Source organism: Pelecanus crispus, chromosome 1 (assembly GCF_030463565.1).
Source record: "Pelecanus crispus isolate bPelCri1 chromosome 1, bPelCri1.pri, whole genome shotgun sequence".
NCBI lineage: Eukaryota > Metazoa > Chordata > Aves > Pelecaniformes > Pelecanidae > Pelecanus > Pelecanus crispus.
In genome coordinates this window covers 104,015,316-104,038,624 of record NC_134643.1, presented here as the reverse complement: position 1 = coordinate 104,038,624, position 23,309 = coordinate 104,015,316, and the positions used below count along the sequence as shown (strand labels likewise).

Here is a 23,309-nt window from a genome sequence, read left to right as displayed (position 1 = left end):
CATGCAGTGGCAGCATAACTAGAATATTAATTAATCTCAGCTTTGTACACTATACTGATTATAGTACTTGTATTTTCAAGAAACATGAAATAATGATTTATGTTCAGAATCCTGTAACATCACTAATTCATAATGGTAAGTTGAACATATATGGGATGTGGCCATGAATATCTGGCTATGTGTATGTGGAAACATATAGATATATACATAGCAAAGGAGATGGAAGGAGGGGAGAAGATTTGTGAAAGAAATATTTGGCTGGATTTTTGTTACAGGTTTTAGTCCATTTTATGTTGTTTTTAAGGCAGTGCTGTTTCTTCTGCTGTGGATAAGGAAGATGATTCCATAAGGAATCTGAAGTTGCTCTGAATCTGAACGGTTACTGCTAGGTGAACAACAAATGACAGATTCTTCATTAGGAAAGTGCATTCTTTCACAAAGAAATAGTCAATGGCATTTTCATGTTATGTCATCAAAGATGGACATGATAGACTACTGTAGGAAGCAGCTTTCATAAGGCAGATGATCTGCATTTTCTCCTTGGCACATCAGTTTGTATTCTGAAGAATCCAGTCATAAAATGCCGTCACCTTAGCATATACACCAGGATGATTGCGCTGAGCACATCCTTCACCCCAGCCCACAATGCCAGCAAGGTACCATCTATTTCCCTTTCCTGGGCAGACCAGGGGACCTCCAGAATCTCCCTAAAATGAAGGTAGTTCGGCCATTAGTGCGTGCACGTGCACACACACACACAGAGCACTGTAGCAAAAGTTAGGTTATTTAAGGACAGTAAATACCTGCTCCTCTCTTTCCCAAATTATAACTTAATATTAGAATCTTACTTCTGGATAGAATGTACCCAGGTAGACATCAAATTTATTCAATTTATTTTACATAAATAATTATTAATTATTTTTACCTATGGAAGTAGCACACTAATCAATATAAAGCAATGGCAAGAAGAAGTTTAAAAAATTACTCATTGCTAATGTCCCATTACAGGATTCGTAAAGCAACTGATCACAGGCTGAGTGGGGAGAGGAGAAGACACGGATGGGAAGCAGGAATTCTGCTACCACTTGACCATAAATTGTTCACAGGTTGAAGGCAGAACTCTTATACTACCTATTTAATAGGAACAGAAAAGACACCACATACCCCCAACCAACCAACAACAAAAAAAGCAACCAAAAAACCAAACCATGCACAATTAAGTATTACCAGCAGTTTCATAATCAAAACTGTGTCTACATTCATGAAGAGGAAAACAAAGACTAAAGAACATGCAAATAAGAACTGGCTTCTCAAAGGGAAGATGCAGCTCTGTACAGCAACAGAAAGGTAAAAATTCCCACTTAGTTCAGTTCACAGGATCAGAATGCATTTGGGCTCACAAATACTTTGTGCCCTTCACTGTTTTAACCTTGTATGCCTTCTGTGAACAGACCAGTTCACAGAACTCCAAGCAGTTATGAATGCAGCTCATCTCTGCCGCTGTTTCTTATGCATACAACGCAGTCGGCAGCCTCCAAGTTGACCCTGGGGTTTGTTTATTGCCCCTAGCTAGAGCTAAAACATGGAAAATGTCAGAAGACATGTACCAAGAAAAGAGTAACAATAGAAAGTCTTCGTCACCCAACCAAACAAAATTATCTAGAGATAAGAAAAGAAACCAGAACAGTTCTTCCTCTCTCTCAGGCTCCTGCTGTACTGGCAACTTTTATAATCCAAGAGGCTGATCTCAAAGTGACTTGAGAAAGCAGGCTATGTACTCTGGCCAGTTACACAGGCAGTTCTGAAAGACCAAAGAGGCTGTATGCTGGTGGAGAGGAAGGATCCTAAAAAGAGCAACCAAGACCAAAGAACAGCCTAGAGTGATAAGAAAACAGAGTCTGAAAGAGGAAATGTTTTATTTCTCACTGTAAGTATCACATCCTCTAAAGCTAAAAGGTGTTTAGAAGCTTCACATAACCTGTGCAGCACATGCACAGCTTAGATGTCTGTGAAGAAATGAAACAAATCAGGATGCCCACATGTCTGGAACTGTAGTAAAAGGGTTTCAGGGTGCTGTGGGGATTTCCTGAACTGCCAACATCATTCCTCTATAGCATTGCAGAGGAAATATACTAGTGACTGAAAAGAAAGAAATAGCAAAGATGCTACTCAGACTAAGAACTTAGAGGCCCAGAGAGCCATCATGCTAGGACTCAAACGCAGCATATTATGTTAGAAACTGGATTGACCAGTAAGATAGATAGCCAAATTGGTTAGAATGTCCATCTAAAAATTCAAGGGCATCTCTTAAGCGACACATTTTTGGGGGGAATATCAAGCCTCTAAAACAACATGTTTTGCAAAACAATTCCAAGGCCTAAGATTATACACAAACTGCACATATTGTTAACAAAAATAATAATTCGTTGAATTAGAACTTAGAGACTGCAGGAAGATCCTGCAAATAGTCTATTGTGTATAAAGAAGTTTGACCCATTAAGATATATGATCTTGCAAAAATTATCCTATTGCATAAAAATAGTAAAATTTATATATTACAGAGAAATCCTATCACATTAGCACAGTCTAAAATCAGTTACACATTTCTCTCCCTTTACACAGTAACTCGTGTAATGGCCATGTTTGTAATTTTGAAAGTGGATATACATCATAATAAGTTTAAATGCTGATAAAGTACACAACTAGTTTAACAACTGAGAAGGAAAAAGAAGGCAGAGTCAAGACAGTTGAAGTACATCCAAAGAGAAGTTTCTGAGTGTGTGTGCAAATAAACTAGGTCATATAATTGACAATACCATGATGTAATCAAAACTTGTAATTATAATTGAATGAACATATGAAACTAAAAGGCAGCACTGCGACTGCATTTATCAAACCTAGCTTACCTTTGCCTTCTGCATTTCTTTGTAACAATACATTACTTATCATACTGTTACAGTACTTTATTAATCCAGACATTAAAAATAATAAAAAAAAAAAAAAATTCACAGATGGCTCTAACTTTATTCCCTTTACCCTTACATCTCTCTACTTTTATAGGAAACGTAACTGTTGAAGAAGAAAAAGAATTCTTTTCAACACCTTTTACCCCTTACCTTTGCAAAGCAACATTTCTCAAGAGATTCAGAGATTATCTATGACAAATTTCCTTCCTTATTTTGGAGAGCCTTTAACTGCCATATAAAATTAACCATACACTCAAGACATTTCACTCTATTACTAAGACCAAAACACAAACCCCACAAGTCTGAACAGTTTTCTAATGAAAGCAAACATTTTTTTGTAGTTTCTCCACAAGTTCCAGATTACCTGGCATGCATCAATGCCACCATTAAGATTCCCAACACACAGCATACGTGATGTGATAAGATCATCATACAACTGGTTGCAAACACTTTGATTAATTATTCTCAAATCGAGCTTCCTGCAGTGTTTTGGCAAGATGACCTAGCAAAAATACAAATGGTATTGCAGAGGTTATGGTGGTACAGATTTCTAACAGATATAACACTTGTCAAAACAAAACAGAATTGATCCAAACTCAAAAATCTACCCAGCTGATGGCAGGAGAGTAATTTCCTTCCCTTCAATTGCTGCCTGCTTTCAGCTTTTGAAAGCTGTTGTCTACACTACCCTCTAGACATAGAGGTCCCTATGTACCACATCTCCATTTCCTTAGTCTTTATCCTTATGAGTGTCTTCTGCCAGAAAGTAGTAAAAAAAGCCATGCAAATTGTAATACAAGATTTCACACAATATGACTAATTTTGGATGCCATTTCAAATTATGCCCAAAGCTTTTTGTTGCTATTTGTGCTCCGAACATTGTCCAAGTCCTAGCAAATGAAATTCCTACATTCTTTTCCATCCTTTCACTTCTAGGGAAGGACCTGAGGAATGAAGCTGATTGGGTGGGGGGAGGGAATAATTAAAAAAGAGACCAAACCTGTAAGTCACAAGTGATGTTAAGAGCTTAATTCTGTACTATAGTATTAGCATAAGGTGTCATTTTGAACTAAATATCCTCAGTCATATTTTGGCTCAACAGTGAACACAACCTTTTCAGTACCTGGATGATCAGAGGAAGTACTGGGTTTTGGTTTGTTTGCTCATTTGGCTCTGAGGGTGGGTGGGGAACAAAACAGGTAAGATAGAAAAATATGGTTTTTTCACATACCATTACACTGATTTTTAAATATTACCTACATCATCTTGTTAAAAAGCAAGACATTGTAAGAATGCATGAGTTGTTGTCCTGGTTTCGGCTGGGATAGAGTTAATTTTCTTCCTAGCAGCAGGCATAGTGCTGTGTTTTGGATTTAGTAGGAGAAGAATGTTGATAACATGCTGATGTTTTTAGTTGTTGCTGAGTACTGCTTATGCTAGTCAAGGACTTTTTCAGCTTCCCATGCTCTACCGAGCGCACAAGAAACTGGGAGGGGGCACAGCCAGAATAGTTGATCCAAACTGACCAAAGGGCTATTCCATACCATATGACGTCATGCTCAGTATAGAAACTGGGGGGGGGTGGCCAGGGAGCAGCGATCGCTGCTCGGGAACTGTCTGGGTATCGGTCGGCGGGTGGTGAGCAATTGCATTGTGCATCACTTGCTTCGTGTATCATTATTATTATTATCATTATTATACTGTTACTATTAGCATTACTATTTTACTTTATTTCAATTCTTAAACTGTTGTTATCTCAACCCAGGAGTGTTTCTCACTCTTACTCCTCCGATTCTCTCCCCCATCCCATCGGGGTAGGGGGAGTGAGCGAGCGGCTGCGTGGTGCTTAGTTGCTGGCTGGGGCTAAACCACGACAGTTGTAAAACCATTTGCTCTTCATTAGGCTATTATGTTATTCTCTAGATTTAAATCTTTTTTTTAAAAAAGGCATATTAAGAAAGGCAGAATTATCATGAGCATGAAAAGGGGCATATTTTTGTAAATCTATGATCATTTGTTTTTCAATGGTCTGTGACACCCAAGTACACATATTGGCACTTATCACCTGCCATCCAAGCAAACATTTGGAATTCACAGACTGTAGCTAAGGGGATATTTTCTAGCTTTTTTAGACCTACTAAGTAAACCACAGATATTTTTTCTTAGGACTATAAATATTTCATTGTTAGAGTTTAAAATTAAGCCAAACTTGCAAGAAGTATATCCAGGAAATGAACATACTATTTTCTTTTATGGCTCCCCAGCCAGTTACGTAGCAGACAGTTCCATAAACAAATACTCTAGAGGTGCTGGGTAAACAAATGGGCTGTACCAGCTCACTAAAGAATACAGGTGTTTCTATTTCCAACAGGGCAATGTAATAGTCCGAGACAGATTGGTCATACTGTGGGTGGACAACAATCCTTTTGATTGATCTCACAGCTACACAATTGCTCTTTTCATTAACGGTATGTAAGCCCATATATGTGCTCCATCCTGAAGGAACAGAGTGTCTGTAAAGAGAATGTTTTTAGAACATCCCATTAGAAAGTAATAGAGTGTCAGTTCACTCTGTTTTATCTACTTTTCTTCTACTTACATCTACTATTTGATGAGATTAATTGAAACCAAAGCAAATGGAGTAGAATGCCACTTAGGAAGATAGATGCGCTATAGTCTCTGTCACCTAAAACATTAAGTAATGGGTTTACTTACCATTTTGAAAATAATACTTTCTTGGAGCTATAAGACAAATTCCTTGCAATGCACCATGCTTTGGAAGTCAGAAAAGTGTATTATAAAACTCTATTTCCTCCTTGCCACAGGTAGGAGGCATGTCTTTTCAATTTACACTACCTAAACTGAACATTGGCAAGTTTTACATTCCACTTATCAATAAATAGACCTTTCCTTGGGAGAAAAGGCCATAGCTTCTAATCAGAAAATCCCTGCTTTCTAGAAAAAATGTTGTTTACCCTAAATCTAACAGTGTGTTTTATCATGCAGGATTCACTGGCAATGGAGGCAAAATAATTACTTCAGGTACTTAGGACTTTTGAAGCCAGCAGAATATTGAGGGTTCCTGTAGTGATATCATGTCACAGAGCTATACCCTGAATCAACTTATCTAGACAACGAACAGCTACTGCAGACTTTTGAAAGCAACACTGTAAGGTGATTAAACTGTGCATACTCTATGACAGTATAACTTCTTCATACCTCACAGAATCAGAATCCAGGAAGCAATGGGCAGCAGATGTGAGCCACCTATTGGAAATAACAGATGCACCACACACATTGCCATGTGCTCCCATCTGTAAACTTGCTTGCCAAGGCCACTTTCCACATCTTGCATCTTCACCTCCAACAATTCTGTTTTTCTTAAGCTGGTGTCTTCCACTAGCTAATAGAAATAATTGAATAAAATAGTAACAAAAACCACAAGGTCATTTCACTTTGCTATGCTTAATACATACATTTTTATCCATAGACCTCAAAGCTGTTGGGGGAAAAAAAAAAAAAAAAAGGTATTTTCTTAATATGCAATTGGTAAAAAGGTAAGGGTACTTGCCCATTTTCACTCAATGGGCAGGTCAGTAATAAACCAATCATTGCCTATCCTCCCTTACAGCTTTCTAAAGAGTTCAATAACTCAAAAAAAACCATTTAAGCACAATTCTAAGCTGGGTTGTTTCCAAAAGTTCACTTGAATAAAATCTCGTATCTTGTCCCTCCTTACATACACAGCTCCTTCACTGCATTTCATTCAGCTCAAACAAGCACTATGACCTACCAGCTTAGAATTGTGCATTGCTTGAAATAAGTCATCACAGGCAGAATGGATCAGTGGATTTAAAATGAAGCAGTGCAAAATCCAAGACAGACATTTTCATACAGATGTTACCAGGAGATTCATAAATTCACATCAGATTTAATCAATTCTTAATTCAATAATGGTTGACCATAGCACAAATTCCTGATTAATTTCCCGAAGTCATCAATTCATTTTAAAATAAATGTTACCACACCACAGTTCATTTCATCAGATCCATCTGCACAGTCACTTTTCCCATCGCACTCAGGATTTGGCTTCAGCAAGCATTTTCCATTGAGGCATTTGTTTTCATAAGGGGAACAACTTTTGTAGGCTGAAATAAAAGAGAGAAGATAGTGCCATATGTTTAGAGCCATGGTTTCAAATTATTTTAAAAAAACTTGCACGTGCAACTTAGTGGTGAAAGTTGTTCAAAGCTACACATTCTAGTCTGCTTGAAGTCATAGTCTGTACTGGTGCAAACTGGTCCCACTATGGAGAGGGGACAGGGGAATGTTCCACTCTGATTAATGATCAGACTAATTTCAGTCTCCACTGTCCATGAGGAAAAACAGAAGAGCCTCCAACTGTCCTCACTTCCATTTTGCTTCTCTAAACTGAGCAAGACAGGTTTGTCAGATCTGTTGTTTTACCATCACCAGTGCTGTTGGCATTACAAATTACAAATCTTCACAGCAGATATCATCTGGAAGTCAACCTTTTTGTTTTTAAGTGAAAAGTTGAGAAAATTGTGGAAGAGCTTTATACCTCCATCTGAGCAATTTTTGGCCAAGGGCTATCACAGTTCACCATGTGGTAATCCTGACAGATCTCAGCAATAGGCTTCCATTACTATTGTCTTATTATCAGTTGTTTATAGTGAACTCTAAGCAATGGTAGGGAGATTTTGCCCCCCTGCCAACAAACAAGGACATAGTCCTGGCTACCTCAAGGACCTAAGGTTCAAAGCAAGGCAAAAATTATAAAGGCAAAATGCAGCAAGTCACTAGGGAGACATTAGTAGTACCAGCAATGTCCATAACCATGGTGTATCTAGCATAAAGAGACTATGGATGTGGCAAAGGGCAAAAGCCCCAGAGCTATTATGTCTCTCTCCCTTACATTATTTGGTAGTGATCTGGCAGCAGTTGGAGAAAAAGTATTCTTCTAACAGGATCACCAGCAATCTGTGGTTAGGTCATCTAACTAAAATAATTGTTTTCTTGGATTTTTCTTCATTAATTTCTTGTTTAGACTCTCCCAAGAGCTAGTTATACTCTGCATGTTTTGTTTTCACTATTACAAAACTTGTACTTTGTGCTGTGAAGAAATATATAGAAATACATTTATCCATTAAAATAAGCATATTTCTGCTTCTGCCTTCCACTGTCTTTTGGAAAATAGCTAAAAATATATACTTACAGCAGTTGTTTTCATCACTGTCCTCCCTACAGCTTTCATCATCTTTACAAGACTTATACCAATGCTTACACTTCCCATCACCACAGTTCAACTGTTCTGGATTACAGCCTGAAGAAGAAAGGTGTGTACGTGCTTTATAATCCAAATAGCTGGCTAGCAGCCATGTGCTACACTCCCTACCAGAGGCTGCCTTGATGTTACTGTGCCATCTCTGTCAGACATTAGTCTATCTTTGTTTTGATAGCTTTCAGTGACAGAGAGACTGGTTGCCTTATCCAGCTTGTGCTGCGCTCTCTGACCCTGGATTACTTTCTGGTCACTCTTTCTGGCATCTCTTCATTGTTCCCTAGCTTCTTTGATGTGCAGTGTCCAATCTGGACACAGTATTCTAGCTGAAGCCTTCCCACTGTTGACTGGGAAGATCTTTTCAAACTCCTGTCTTACATCTTAGTGTGACACTTTAAAAAAAAATGAACAACAAAACACCAGACACGAAACACACACAGAAAATTGTATGACTTTGTGCCTCTCAAGTCAGCTTTTGAGCCACTATCATATCACCCCCCAGCCATTTTTCAGCACAAAAGCAACTTAGGTAATCAAATATGCATGTGGATTGTCTAAGTTCAGATCTTGTCTTTATTAAATGGAATATAATTTTCTCCATATATATTCTTCAGCTTGTCAGGATCATTTATATATCCATTGCTCTTTCTATTGTGTGGCACTTTCCCTATTTTATAAGCATCTTCTCTAATCCATCATTTAGATCACTAACAAAAATTATGAGATGTCCCATAACAGATATGGGCAGAATTACAATAAAAATATACTTCCATTTTGGTAATGAGCCATTGGCAATCATTCCCTGGAAACAGTTTTCTATTTTTTTTTTTTTCCCCCCACTGTTTCCTTTACTTACTGATAAGTTTGTCACACAAGACAGTGTCAAAAGTACAACTTCTCTATTTATGCTCTAACAGCAGAGAAACAAAACAAAATAAAAAACTCCATGCTGGTTTTTAATACTTTTTAAACTGTTTATAAATAGCTTACTTTGATCTCTTGTTGTTTTTTGGAAGCTTAACTTGTAAACATTGGTGTAAAATTTCCTTCCTATTTTTTCTGTTCTCTCACTCTTTAAAGAGATGTATTACACAACCTCTTCTCCACACTTTTAGATCTTCACCCACATCCTTCACGTGTTCTTAAAGATAGCCACCAATATTTTAGAGGTAATTTGAGCCAGCCTCTAAACTTCCTAGAACAAACTGTTTAGAGGAGAACACAAACAAGACATAGTTCCCCTACTACAACCTAATTCATCACTATCATCTGAGCAGCCTTTCCAGCCTTCAGACTATTTGCTTGAAGGAATGCATGTTCTATCTGCACATCTAAGGACAAGCTAGAAAAATAAGAAATTAAAGGCACTAGAAATGCTGTCACAGTCTAAATGCATTGATGCAGCACTGTACCATGAAGAAATATTAAAATGGCTACTGAAAACCAAGGCTAGCATAATTTATAAACTAAACTGAATGTTAAAAAAGGAAAAGCTATTTTACCTGGCATAATCTACCAAAGACTTTTATCAAGCAGTCTGAATTAAATGAATTAATATTCACCTAAATGGACTTAGAAAATTAAATTCACCTTTACTGCCTCACTCTAAGAGTTGAAAGTGATTCACCACAGATACATAATTACTATACCTCTTCAATTTGTTAAGGGAATATATTTTACACAGGAGCATCTATGGAGGCGGAGCAGGGGGAAGTCAAAACTAGGCTTTCTCCTTTGTATTATAACTACAAATTTCCTGACATTATAATGTTGTAGAAATTCATCTCTGTGCTACTACACTCCAACTTCAAGTCTGATGTGAATAAGCACTTTATCAAAAACTTTTCAAACCTAGCAATTTCATTATGAAACTGTCTTTCACCAAGAATTTTTCACTTCCACTTCAACTAACAATTAGTATTAATGCTAAGGTGTTTCTCTGCAATATGTCAAAAATGTTTGTTCTTTTCTACTTTTTCAGATGTGCCAGCAAAAAAATCCAGCCCCAGACATTGGCTTATACACACAGATGGATGATCTGTGGAAGAATAAGTAACAAAAAAATTCCTGTTTCTGACCAGGTCAAGTCAACTTAAATGTTTTCCCCTCTAGCACCACAGGCAGCTAAGTGAGATTGAAGGACCAAACACTTATGTCCCATATTTATTTAATCAATTCTGATCTGGAGTCATTTAGTCCTTTTCACTACCTTGCATGTGACGCCAGTGGGAGGAAACCACACACTGTGCAGCCAGCACTAGCTCAAAGCAAGAGTCTGTCTGTGTTCTCTTCACCGTTCCCTGAAGTTATTCAGCTGATGGCTGACATTTGCTTTCCAGGTCAACTCTGAGAGCAGAGCCTGTGATTTTAATAACTGTGCTTTGGTAGGCTCCCAACAATAGGAGGAAGCTAATCTGATGTGGGTGGCTGCAGGTACTAAAGATGTAGGAGAAAATGAATATTTTGTTTTCCTCCCTCTTATTATTGCTACAGGCAAGGCTGTCGTGGAAGACCAGTGCTCTCAGTACACTCTGCTCTCTCAGATAGCCCTCCACAAATGGCTTTACTGTATCACAACTTGATACTGACACATCACAGCTAATCCACCCCTCCTGGCGAGTCTTAATACAGATCCTTAATATTGTGACTTAGCCATCTGCTTGCTGGCTCAGTGCTAGAAACAGAGCAGAGCACACAGAAAGTAATGACTTTTACACACAATAAAGACTGGGGATTTTCTCTGTAGAAAAAGGTATTCTTAGGCTTTGACTCGTCTCTGAACCGTTTTTGAGGCAGAAACCAGAGTAGCCACAGGACACAGTACAGTTTGTAACTTTTGCAGTAGAAAAAGACACGCACTGGTGGAAACAGAAATTCCTGAAAATATCTGAGTCCTATAGAATGACTGACCACAAAATCTGCCACTTATTTCTAATGAAAGACACGAAGCAAGAATCTGTACCAGAGATCTTTATATATAAATACTTCTAAGTCAGCAATGAACAGAACTACACCCAGTCAAGCGAGCTGAGGATCTAAAGAGGTTTCACAAACTGAACTGATCTCTTGAAATCACAGACAACTTCAGCTACCTAGATGTTAATTGGGAAAAAGAAGTTGGTTGGTTTGGAAACAAAGAGATAATGTTTCTGGAAACTACTGAAGAGAAAGCATTTACAAAGAATATACTGCAGATGTATCTTTTCTAAGAAATATCACAAGTAAATATATACGTTTTCTGAAAATCCTTGTTCCACCCTCTGGAAGCTCCCCCCCCCCCCCCCCCAAAAAAAAAAAAAAACCCAAAACAAAAAAAGCCTAACACTGCTCCAGAAGCACAGAGACAGGGGAGTCAGGAAAGGTCTGTAGGAAACTCAGTCATATTTCTGCAACACGTGCTAGCAAGGGGTCTTCATTGACTCTCAGTGAAAACTTAAATAGTTTGTCTAAACCTGGAAGCTGATCCAGAGTACATTGAGTTGATATTTTAAAGAAAAGACTGACTATTCATGGTTAACTCCTGTTGGTGGAAGAGTTGTGCTAAGAGCCTCTCTGCCATATTATTTTCATGTTGCAGCTTGACTATTTTAAGATGTTAGAAAAATGCCAAATGATTAGATCTACAGAAATCCGGAAATTTTACTTTTACTTCCCATTTTACAGAAGTGTTGTTAAAAGTTAGAAAATAAGTACCAGCTTCTAAAAGGATCTTTTATCTAATTCTGTACAGCTGTATTTTCAATTAAATACATAGTAACATTTTAAACATTTGTCTTTTGCAATTAGGTTAAGAAAAAAAAGGCAGGTCAATTTGTATGTGGTTGGTCTGTCAAGTATGCTTTCTCAAAGGTTTCTCCTGAAAAATTAAAGTGTATGTTTATTCACTTACAATCTGTGAGACTGAAGGCTTTGTATTCAATATAAAACCCTCTGTGGGTAACCAGTTCATCAGAATGGAAGTTGATTGCGACAGAATAGCTGTATTCTGTGTTTCTGTTATTTTCTGGAAGACCTTTACAGTATCTAGCAAGGCAAAAGTGAGAATAATTAATTTCTAACCAAACTGACCTTTATCATCCAGCTACCTCTCCTTTTACTGAAGGGTACCAATGCCCAAAAGCTTTAAAACAATACAATAAAGATCAGTTATTTTTTCAGCATTAAAACCACCCAACAGAAGTATTAGAAAGTCTATTTACAAATGCCTTCCACTCCACAATTTTCTGGGACTAGCAGACTTTGAAACAAAATACAGCAAGATGATCAATGTCAGAATCTACCTTATAAATACAAACAACTTTTAAGCATGCTTGATTTCAGATTTCCCATTTGTGTTTGCAAACCCAAAAGGCTACAAATCCAGTAATGGACTCATACAGCCAAATCCAACAGCTGTTGCTGGTTTTAGTACGCTCCTTCCAGGAGTCAAATCACTCTGAATACTGTTTTGTTTGGGTTTTTGTTTATTATTTTAATTTGTTTTGGGTTTTTTTTTAAGTACACACTTTGCAATTTGTCTTATTTACAGAAAAAAATTACATTCACTGAAGAGTAAGTCGTATAGAAAATGAAACTTCAGATGACGCAAGCTCTTGACCCATGTCAAAACCATTGCCAGGAATTTACAGTTCAACTGCAGCTGCATCAAAACCTGCAGATTTCTATGTCATTGCTGTTAAGGGGAACAACAAAGGAAGTACATGCCTAATATTGTAGAAAAAGCAGGATGCTTAAATTAACATGATGACAGAAGTTTTGTACTAGGGCAGGATTAAGAACATTATTCTGCCAAAATTCAGCGGAAGCATGCCGATTCTTGTTGAAATGTTTCTTTCTGCTCTGGAAGTGGTGAGATGTTTTTTCTTAAGTATAGTACGTTGTGCAGAGCATCAAAGTGCAAATTAATATGTCAGAAAATAGTGTATTTACTCACCTAACCCCATCAATTTCTAACCAATCTTTATCACATTTACTGGACCCTGGAGACTTCTCTTGAATTTGTATTACGAGGATTTTTAGTGAGAGCTTGTAGCCAGGCAAAGGTGCCTAAAAATCCGAGGATAAATATGCTGACACACACATCCACAAAATGAAAAGTCCTGTGCTTCTAAGATGGTAAATCTTGGTTTACTTATCAGATTGAAAATACTGCATATTTTTATGATGCAAATAAGCACCTTTGAAGAACCAAAAGATTTTGCTATTTTAAGCATGTATAGAAGTCTTTTAGACCCCACTTTGGCCAGACTGTGCCAGATAAATGAGTGTAATCTTTTGCGCAGCCAGCACAAAGCACTATATCTGAGGTTCATGCTATGTTTGTACTTGTTCCTGTAGGTCAAATAAGAGATTTAAGATATCTATGGCAGCTGGTCACTCAAGTGCATTAGCTATGACCTGTCTATTTTAGAAAGCCTTTTTCTTCCCTTTCCTGCATATAGATGAGTTTTGTGTTACAAGCTACTAATAATTTTCATTGAGCAGTGAAAGGTGGAGGCTGTTACCAACTCATAGACATGAAGAGCATCCTTTTCCAGGGAAAGTCAAAAAAGTAGTGAAGTGCTTAATGGAGCAACAGATAAAGACACCAGAAAGTTGGTGAAAATCATGAGCAGATTCTAGGTCCTGCCACAGGGCTTGCTGGAAATCCAGAGCTGAATTTCTGAGTGAGAGAAGGTCCTGTTTCTGCAGAGTTCAGGTAAATACGGTGTGGTGTCCATCATACATGACCACTTTTTCATTCTGACATAGAAGCCAAGCCCTGACTATTAGTGATTTTCTCTGGCTGCTAGGTGTTTTCATCTAATTCGTCACTGTTTCTGTCATGAATAATACTCAGCCTTTTGGAAGCTGACAATGTTTGCCTCCCATCGCTGGCACTTGTATATAGGACAGGAAAGAAATGGGTGCCTGAGAAGAAGTCAGGTCAGTGGTCTTAGTATGTTTTCCTTTAATTTCACCCACAACGAAGGCAATTTCTCCCAGTTTTATGTCTATATCACATAGAGCAAAGTCATCATTACTCAGAAGATTTCCCAGCACTTACTCTGATGATCCAGCTGCAGTCAATGTTTGGTGGGTAGTAACTTGGGTAATAAGGGGAACTCAGTGTCCCATTCCAGGAAATATAATGACCACCACACACTGCGAGAGAAATATATCAGCAAAGAACATAATTATCTCAGCTGGGCTAAAGTACAGAGCCTAGTTTACTTGCTAGGACCTTTCTCTATGTACAAAGTTAGAAGAATGGGTTGTGACAGTTAAACTCACGTTTTGCCTGTATTAACAGAAAATCATGCAACTTCCACTTCCCCATCACTCTGAATTTCTCTTATTTTTGGATCAAATTACACTTAAGGGTAAGCACAAAACACCTCTGACTGGCTTTTTTTTTAAATGTTCTTTCGTGGTAAGTGGAAGAAGCAATTAAATGTGGACACAACAGACCTCCCCCTTCCAACTTACTTCTGATCTTTCTGCAGACATTTTCAAAAATTAAAAACCAGGTAGCACAATGAAGTGAAACCTCTGACTAACTTCACATAAACCATGAAGTTTGTGTGTCAGTTCTCTGAAAATTCATTCCACATTTGAACAATATCTTTGAGGTTTTATTTTCTACCAAGAACTCTCCTAGATATCCAGTCCTTAGTGTTTTTGGTTTCTTTTAGGTAACATAGTAAATGCAAACATGAATATAACAGAAATTAAGACAATTTTGAAAATTTTTTAGAGACAACAAGAGAAATAAGTGTGCTTACATCACATGGTTGTTTCTATTAATTACTTACCAATTTTAGGAATGGCTTGAAAGTGAGCTTTTAATATGTTGCTTTCTTCTCTTTGGTCCAGTGAGAAGGTAAGCAACATTACATTACTTGACGAAGTTAAACGTACAACAGGAGGAGTCCAGGTCCCAGGTTCGCACCATCTGAAATATTACAAAAATTGAATTAAGAAATTAAAAAAAAAAAAAAATTCCCACATTCCAGTCATCTTTGCTGATAAACTGGGCAGAAGTAACACTGACCTGGTCATCTGTGTTTCAGAAGTGTACCCCTGACTACCACTTCCCTTTTATTGTTCCACTCAATAGATACTACATGAGATGCTAGAGTTTCCCAGCATTGAGGTTGAGTCACTTCAGAGTCAACATCACAGATATTTTTGCCTATTGCCTAACTGGTGCCCTGGAGTTTTCAGACCTGTAGAAGCATCAAGAAGGCAGTGCCAGATTGTTACTTGAGTAGCAATAGTGGTACTGAGTAGTAGCGGGTAGCACTGAAAAGGCAACAAGTGCCAGTGCAGCAGTGTTGTGCAGCATCTGTGCAGCAGATAACAAGCCCAAAGCATTTCTAATCTATTAACATTCAGTTTGGTTTCATGTCACAAAAGCTGTCACACAAGATGTGGAGCCCCATGCATGGCAACTATTTCTTCTTATTGTTCTCCTTTGGTTTAAATAATTGTGTATGGAAGGGTTAAAAGATGGAATTTTGGTCTGTGGATGGACACTAGGTGAGAAGTAGATAGCCAAGGAATGCAGTTAACACAGGAGACAGAAAATTTATTGTTTGAAATTTGAAATTGTTTGAAATTGCTGATCCTGGAGTTGAGGGGGCTGAGAAATGTGAGGGAGGATCATTTCTCAGCTTTCATATCTCTGTGGTCAGCAAAGAGGTGTAACTGGGAAGATACAAGGCACAGCTCATGATTTTGCTTGCTTTGTAAGCATCTTGTTATTGGCTTGAGCAAGGTTGATACGTGACTGCTGGATTATGGTAATATGTCGCGTGAACAAAGCCCATGAACCAATAGACAGGATGACTACGTCGTGTGCAGCGCGCCTGACCAGCGGGCGTATGTGCCAGTCTCCCTTTGTTACAACCGAGGCATGTTTTTGGCACTCTCTGGTCACATGCGTCAAAACCCATTCCTCCTGCAATACAAATACCGGGATTTCCTGAAGAGGGGTGGGCTGGTGTACGGCAAGGTCACCGTTGCCTCCGTGGGGACACCCACGTAAAGCCGGCAGCTACCGACCGCTGGGCTGAACTCGCAGCGCAAGACGGCACAAGAATGTACGGATGGACCATCTTCCTCACAGTCCTCGGGTTGGTAAGACTATTGCTTTGCTAAACTCTTTTAGTGTAGTTAATAAAGCCTTTTGTGCTGCTAGATAGTCTGTGTGTGCGTGCCATTCTTTCCCCGGGAATCCTTGAAACCACTCTAAAACAATAATGATGAGTTAATTCATATCCTGAAGCTTGAATACTTACTATCACTTGCAATCTGTGATGCTATTTCTTGCATCTGTAAATTCACTCTTATATTTCTTCCATTTTGAAATCCACAGCATATTTTAGATTTCTTTTCATTAATTTACAAATCCACATGTGAAAAATTTCTAACAGCTGTCTCTTTTTCTGTGCACAGCAAATTAAAACAATTAAGATCACACCTCACAGTAAGAGAATATTTCCATCATACCCCTGCATCAAGTTCTTTGACTTGTCACCAAGATCCAGAGCGGCAGCATTAAAATAAGATTTTTAAACCTTAAACTAAAAGTACTCCTCTTCTGTTTTTAGCAGTCTATTCCCTGCTCCCACTTTATGTGAGACACTAGATAATGGATCTGTAGCTTGCTTCTCTTTTGCAGACGTTATTAAATCCTTTTTATCGTAATACCTGTCAAATCCTTTATAAAATGAACAATTTGAGTCCCCCTCTCCACTGCCACATGGAAATCTTTCAGCATCTTGATCTTCTACCCAGTTGACAGCCTGGCTTATCTTCTAGCTCTACTTTTTGTCACAGTAACATCAGAAAAGCAAGGCAAGCACATATGAGAAGCGTTGTCCACAGGACACCTACTTTTACAGTACATCTCACAATCTCAGTTCACTCACTCTTCAGTATTTGTCACCGAACAGCTGTATTACTGCTGTTTACTGAAACTGATGAGAATCTTTTTAGTCACTGTGTGTGTTCCTAAAACTGCATGTCAGGCAATGAAGGCTATAACACAATAATTCCTGTCTCTCATGGACATTGGAGTTGTTATTAGTAGTAGTAGTTCTGCTACATCTGTCCTAAGTATGTGACTAACTGCTTTTAGCTTAAGTAGAAAAATAATAGGCAAATGCAAAACCACACATTTGCTAGGCTGGCAATAAAAGTAACCAAAAAATCAACTTTTTTGGAGGTACTATAGGGCTTTTATCATCATTTCAGTCACCAAATTCTGTTCCAGTTCTTTGATAGATAGATATCAATGCACATTCTTGAACTTTCCATCTTACAGCTTACTGCATCGATGTTCTGTGAACATGCTACATTGTACACCCATGTTGGTTTTGCTAGCTTCCAGGTACTTTCATGCACGTGACTGACCACACTTCTATTCCTAAAATGCGGAGCCATTGCTGATAATACCCAATGGAATAACAGTTCCGGCAATAACCCACAGTCAGCAGCAGAGCAGATACAGCCCAGCATCAGGAACAGGATTCACCATGCTATGCTACAATCTGAGACTAACTCCTTACAAAAAACCCTGTGCTCACTCCATGCCTGGCTTTCTCACAGTCTGACAACAGCAGCAAGCTCTTGTTGCATAAGAATAGAGACAGAAGTCTGTTAACACAGCTGAAGAGGACTACCTACTCATCTGAAGTAAGTTAAAGCTCTACTAAATAAGTGTGTTTCAGACACTGCTAACTAAATCTGCATGCTTAGCTAGCCTCTTCCTAAAAGTTCTTAAAAAAAAAAAAAAACCAAAACAAAACCACAAACCCTTAAGACCATCCATCCTCAGATTCTGAAACTTGTTTGCTTATTTTGTTAAAGACAGGTTCATGGTGGATAACATGACCGTACATAAAATTTGACTCTGAAAACTGGCAGCAGTGTGGCCACTGAAGGGGACAAGATCATCTGACCTCACTTATGCAAATGGACTCCACAGTGACCCCTGGGATGGAGCCTTCTATAGACAACACCCCTGTTATAAACAGGGATTTGCCTGTGACTGGACTGCTATAAAACATATGTTTTCTAAAAGTAATAGAATAAAATATTCTAAAAGAATTAAAGTCTGTATCTGTTTGAGTTGTGACAGCAACTGCATGAAATTGAAACCAGTAAAAATTAGTCATAATGTAGAATAAAACCCACAGGAATTTGTAATTCATTGCGGCGGGGCAGGGGGGGAGGGAATAATATGGAAGATCTTTTCATAGCCTTATACAAGATTTTTAGTTAAATTATATTTGGCATCTTACATTTTGGAAGCCTGTTTGATATCATTTTGAAATCGAGACAGTTTCAGAGAGTTTCTGTACAGCTCAGTAAAACATCTTTGTTCTGTATTATCATACCTTGTAATGATCTTGTTCTGCAGAGGAAGAAGGAAATCATACACTGATAACTGGTGTGATGCACAGCTGCCTGGAGTGACACCATGCAAAGTGATAACTACCAGTCTCACCACCTAGTTAGAAGGAACCCGCAGCCTCCATTGATAAAAGGACTTTTTGGGATTCATGAGAGTTAGAGTCCTGTTGTTACCTGGCTTTGCATACAGGTCAAAGGATACTGCTATACAAAAGAATCTAGATCAGTGGCTGAAGAACTGTTAAGATGAAAGATAAATTAATTATTGGGTAAAATTTCAGAAGAGGCAGCAACAATCACCCACACTTCTTCACCACTCTAATCTCCTCTTCCCTTACTTTTACAACTTTATTCCCTTTTCCCTATCAGGCTGCATCACCTTCTCCCCCTGCTCTGGCCAAAGAAGCACAACATATCATCACCATCAACCTATACACTCAGCAAGCAGGAGGGGGCTTGGCTGCAACTGCTATCATCTCTGCTTGACACCTACTGCTTCCCTTGTCATTTTCTCTTCACCCCTCTCCATGCAATGAGAACGCTAAAAATATGAAGCCAATCTTGAGGTCTGCTTCATATGGAAAAATCAGGCAAAAGGAATTAAAGCTCTGCAGTATTTGACTGATCACTAACTATGAATAATCAAAATTATCTAGTCACAAGGCAAATAAATTTTGTATAATTTTATACAGTAGCTTTTTAAAACATGCCAAAAAAAGGAGCCGCAGCTCATTGCAGTTCAGTGGGAACTATTACATTTCAACTGTTCTGGTCAGAATATCAAAATAAGAGCTGTAAGGCATTTTCATCTTGCCTTTATTTTAAGCACGGGCCAGGGAGGTCACTAGTCTGGTTTAGTTCATAGGTCCTACAGATATAAGAGTAAGTGGGAAACTGCCATTTTTATGTTACAGGTTTTTTTCCCCAAAGTGATATTTGTTGGGATTGAAGAATAATTACCTGATTTTAACATCACATCATATTCTATGGAATCTGAAACTGAAATTTAATAACTATCAGCTATACAATCCAAAGACACAAACTGGAGAAAGAAAAATAAACAGAATAGGTATTAAATTGCAGGTATATTGTTACCAAAAATCTCCATTGTAACATGATCAAAATCTTCCTCTCCAGAAGAACTGAACTTGTGAGCTGCTTGTTTACTACCTATTTCTTTTTGTTACACTGGGGTTAATTTTTTAAGAGAAGCAACCATATCTTGTGGTGCCCAGAATGTATTCCAGTAGTAAGCTCAAAGGCCAGACTCTCATTCACTGTGGAGGGAAAAAAATGCATCATAAATACACTCCAATTAGCATTTTGGAAATGCTTCCCACTGGTCTACATTTTTGGTTTGCACAGTTTCATAGCCAGTTGAACACAGCGGCAAAAAGCTCTTTGGTTTAACAATTGCCTTTTCTATACAGTAGAAATACTACAAAAATATGCTGTTTAGGCAGGAACACACTGAGGCTGAAGACTACACCTCACAGAAAATCCTTGCAATAATTTTTATGGAATTGGATGTTTTCATCCCTGCTGCAAAATTATACACTTCTAAGACCATATTACAGTTCTAGACACATTTTCCTTAATATTTTTAATTGAGTCTCACATGATATGACAATATAATTTTATGCCCGTACGTTGATACATTTCACACAATTCTTGTTAAAATAAATAATCTGTATGTGTGCATATACAAAGTATTACTTAAGTGATTCAAAGAGACAGTCCATCACACTCTTCCTTTCAAAATGGCCTGTGGACTCACCTTTCAGAAGTTTTCAAAGCCTGTCAGGATAGTAGTAGCCATCTGCTCAACGTATTTACATTTCCCACCAGGAGCTTAAGTAGAGTGCCCTGCCCAAAATTATACCTTTAAGTTTTGTTTTGAGAAGCTAAAAAGGAACTTCATTTAAATAGACAAAACCAAAATAAGATTCTACAAGTGGTAGAGAAAAACCCTGCTGAACTGTGATTTCAAAAATCTAAACTAGATGAATAGACTACAAAGCAATCCATAGACAAAGGCATGATTAATCAAACTTCATTTCTCTCACTGATTCTACAGGGCAAGACAGAAATCACACTATTAACTTAGCTCTTAGCTCACATACTTAAGTGCATTTCTGCATTTTTCATTCCCTGTTAGAGATCTATAAATTTTTCCAGATAACTAATTTAAAATGTATGAAAAAAGATAAGACAAACACAATTGAATATGTTGAATTTATACCACATGCTGGAACAGAACCTACCTGAAAGCAGCCACTACAGAATTGAAGTAGTACTTTCCCAAGGAGGAAGACTCATATGGTTCTGCAAACTGACAGTTAAATAATGGCAAAAGAAAATGTAAAAAGTGTTACATTTTAGTGTCAATATAATCTCTTGTGCTATAAAGTATTTGCCTTATTTCTTCCTTTCCCCTTCCTCACCCCCCTCCCATGGTACAAACACTATCCATCATTTTCATAAAATATATCAAATAAGGATTATAAATGTGCATTTATTTCCACTAAAGAGAAAGACTTTTAAGTCACATCACATTTCAAGATCATTGAGATAACTCTTGATAATTAGCCATGAAAAAGAAGCCTTTATTAATACATTTATATTTTTGTTTCAGTCTTTAATTTTCCGGCATATAATCTGGACATGAGCAACTTGTGTTGGCTGTGCACAAAGCAGCTTTGAGACACTAGATTAGCCCTTTTGGGAAATACAGTCTAACAGAGAACTGCCTTGTTTTTAAGACTACTGTTCACATGTACTCAGGAAAAAGTATTGATCTCACAAATAGGAACTCACATAAGAAGTGCAAGAAAGCAAGCATTGTTGTGGGGTATAAGGGAAAACAAAATGAAAAGTTAAGCATTGAATTTGAGCTGTTTAAAACAAAAAAACAAAACAAAACAAAAAAAAAAACAAACCAGAAAAGTGTAGCAAGGAAGAGTTTTTGAGTAAAGTAAAACAAAAAAACCCCACACACTCCTAATTCCTTTAAGAAGAATAATTTGCCCATAACCTTGAAACACCCAGGTTTTATTACCTGGGAAAAACTGGCTTTACTGTAAGACACACAGCCCTAGCTGTCCAGCTACATTCCTAAAGCTGTACACCGCCAAGGCGCTTGTTAGCTTCAAACATACTATTTTGAAGAAAAAAAAATTGTGACTAACTGGAATCTCCTCATTACCAATCTGATTCTGTAATAAGTGTTTTTAAATTATTGTTATACTTATGTGGGAACTTACATAATTTTGGATTGCTTCTGCTTGCAGGAGGAATTTCTGTGACTTTGGATCACTGAGGTCATTTGTGTAAGTCAAATTAGGAAATTCTGTGCTTCCACCAATATAAATAAAGGAGAAAGCTGGAGCTGAGAGAAAAAATGATTAAAAAAAATTAGCACACCTAATAACATTATGGAAAAGCTTCCAGAACAAGCAGCTTGCAGAAGCATGTATTTGTCCTTGGCACTGGTAGGCATTAGTTCTTAAGAGAAACATGCAATAATAGGCAAAGCGTTGAGTCAGTCCCATTGACAGAATAACACTCAGAAGGAAAGGAGAGGGATGACGTACAGATTCAGACAGGCATTTCTACTAGCAAGCTTTAATCGTTACAATTCCATTTTTTTGCAGCGCTGTTCTCCTGGAGAGATACAATTTTAATGTCTATAAGCTGAGATCTAGGAAGGAGTGTACATAAGTTTGGTACCCATTCTGTTTTGAAAAAGTGAATAGCGGATAGACAGTTAATTCCTATAAGTTCTTGGGAAAGATGATGGTTATAATAATGATGGTATCCACAAACAGAGACAAAAAATCTAGAGGTAAAATACATACCTTCATTATTATTGTGCAACTATCAACCACTAGTTGTTATGCATTTTGTTGCCTTAGGAAAGACATTAAGGAGAAGGGAAATTCTCCTTTATACACGCATTACACTCTTAGCTGCTTAGTGCAGACCTTTTTGTACTAAACATTCACATGGTGCAGTCCCATCCCATCCCATCCAGACCATGCTGGGGAGTAAAACTTACAGAACGAACAGTACAGGACTAGCACAATTACTGTGACTATTAAAGAAACTATAGGTAATATTCCTAGAAGCCATCTTCTCCAGAAACACAACCTCATCCATTTGAAGAAACAATACTTCTGACACAAGCCTTCTCTGTAGGATGGGCAGCAGTGAATATGCAGACTGTCCTAGAGAAAGACATGGAAAGGCACCAATTAGTAAGACAAAAAAAGAAGAGCTATTTTACCATATTTTAGTATATTTGACCTTGCAGTTTTTAAAAAGGTTTAGATTGAGATAATATCTTTCATGTTATCAGCCACATCACATATGAAACCCACATATTTCTCGCCTCCTTGTTTGTGGCATGCATTTCATCAAGCTATGTAAGCGGGGGAAAAATTGCTACCACTTTGGTTAGGAGCAATTTGCATGCAAAGAGCAGAGGTCAACACACACCAGAGTGGGCAGAGAGATCATTTACTGTGTTCCTGCTGTAAAGCTTAGCTGGTGTCTCTTACCTGTCTTGCAGTCTGCTGAGAGTCATACGGAGCTGGTATGCTGTACACAGAAACCTGGCCGGAGGGGAAAGCCCGTATCAT

General features: G+C 37.9%; 1 pseudogene; it reads right to left on the bottom strand.

The window, feature by feature from the left end:
• Nucleotides 1-548: 548 nt before the first annotated feature.
• Nucleotides 549-23,309, bottom strand: LOC104033379 (suppressor of tumorigenicity 14 protein homolog; annotated as a pseudogene).